General features: G+C 46.7%; 1 pseudogene; it reads left to right on the top strand.

Annotated features, from left to right (window-relative positions):
* The window catches only part of LOC116700339 (tubulin beta-4B chain-like), a 3,364-nt pseudogene that overhangs the window by 587 nt on the left and 778 nt on the right, over positions 1 to 1,999 (top strand).

Below are 1,999 nucleotides of genomic sequence, written 5' to 3'. Positions count from 1 at the left end.
TGTGTGTGTGTGTGTGTGTGTGTGTGTGCGTGCGTGCGTGCGTGCGTGCGTGTGTGCGCGCGCGTGTGTGTGGTCAGAGAAAGAGACAGTGGGTGTGGCTCGGACACCGAATGCATACATGCATGCATAACAACTATAGGGCAGGCCATAATACATTGCAAGAATAATTAGGCCTAATATACTTGTATTTTATTACTATGCCTGCATCAGCCTGCATTAGCCTCATTTCAAATGTAGATCATCCCATCTTCTGAAGGTATCTGTGTGATCAAAGAGTGATTTAATGTTGATGAATTTAAAATACATTAAAATAATATTCTGGGGCCAGTTTATGTGTCAGAGTTCACGCCTTCTATAAACTGTGGCCAATAACAACCTTTAATCTCACATAGGGATTAAGACAATGACTGAGAGAGGAGCATCTTGCTTTAATATAGATACTGGACGTAATTAGCTGGTTTCAGACTAATACAAATTTGCAAATTAGTCTGACTATACCAAGCTTAATGTGTTATGCAAGTTTTTATTTACTGGTTTTACCCATCAACCTGTCTGTAGTTCTGGGAGGTGATCAGTGATGAGCATGGCATCGACCCAACAGGAACCTACCATGGAGACAGTGACCTGCAGCTGGACAGAATCAACGTCTACTATAACGAGGCTTCAGGTCAGAACTGTTAAAAGCAACCACAAACATGTCTTGTTGCGAGCTTGGTGTTTAAATTCTCTGTCTTTTCTTTTCTAATAAAAATAAATAAAGTCTTTTGACACATGCATTTCTCTTCCAGGTGGAAAGTACGTACCTAGAGCCATCTTAGTGGATCTGGAGCCTGGCACTATGGATTCTGTTCGCTCCGGTCCCTTCGGACAGATCTTTAGACCCGACAACTTTGTCTTTGGTATATGATCAGACACACACACACACACACACACACACACACACACACACACACACACACACGTCTTTAAGCTTTCTCACTGCTCATACATTTCATGGTTATTTAAATATGTTACACTGAGGTGAACACTTCACCAACAGTTTGTCAATTTACACACACTTAGAAGTTGGTTATTATATAGGAAAAGGAAAGGTCATTTTAATTAGCAGCATATTAGAGAGAGTTGTTGTGTTCCATATGGATCAGTTTAAATTATGAACACAGACCTTTTAGCTGGATAAATAAAGCAAGATATTTAAAGGGTGGATTGTAATGAACCCTTTCCTTTCAGGCCAAAGTGGAGCTGGTAACAACTGGGCAAAGGGCCATTACACAGAGGGAGCTGAGCTGGTGGACTCGGTCATGGACGTGGTGAGGAAGGAGGCTGAGAGCTGCGACTGCCTGCAGGGTTTCCAGCTTACACACTCCCTGGGTGGTGGTACCGGCTCTGGTATGGGAACTCTGCTCATTAGCAAGATTCGTGAGGAGTATCCTGATCGTATCATGAACACTTTCAGTGTGGTGCCCTCTCCTAAGGTACATTGATCACACCACACTTCTTAATAGTGTCTTTTATTTCTGGGTTTTTATCCCCCCTGACCTTTGCACTGTGTGCCCCCAGGTGTCGGACACAGTGGTGGAGCCGTACAATGCCACCCTGTCTGTCCACCAGCTGGTGGAGAACACAGACGAGACATACTGCATCGACAACGAGGCCCTGTATGACATCTGCTTCCGCACCCTCAAACTCACCACACCCACATACGGAGACCTCAACCACCTGGTTTCTGCCACCATGAGCGGGGTGACAACTTGCTTGCGTTTCCCCGGCCAGCTCAACGCTGACCTGCGTAAACTGGCCGTGAACATGGTGCCCTTCCCTCGTCTGCACTTCTTCATGCCCGGCTTTGCTCCTCTCACCAGCAGAGGCAGCCAGCAGTACAGAGCCCTCTCTGTGCCCGAACTCACACAGCAGATGTTTGACGCCAAGAACATGATGGCCGCCTGCGACCCGCGCCACGGTCGCTACCTGACCGTGGCCGCCGTGTTCCGCGGCCGCA

The sequence above is a fragment of the Etheostoma spectabile genome, chromosome 2 (genome assembly GCF_008692095.1).
Source record: "Etheostoma spectabile isolate EspeVRDwgs_2016 chromosome 2, UIUC_Espe_1.0, whole genome shotgun sequence".
In the NCBI taxonomy this organism is placed as follows: Eukaryota; Metazoa; Chordata; class Actinopteri; order Perciformes; family Percidae; genus Etheostoma; species Etheostoma spectabile.
This window is presented reverse-complemented; position numbering and strand designations above follow the sequence as displayed.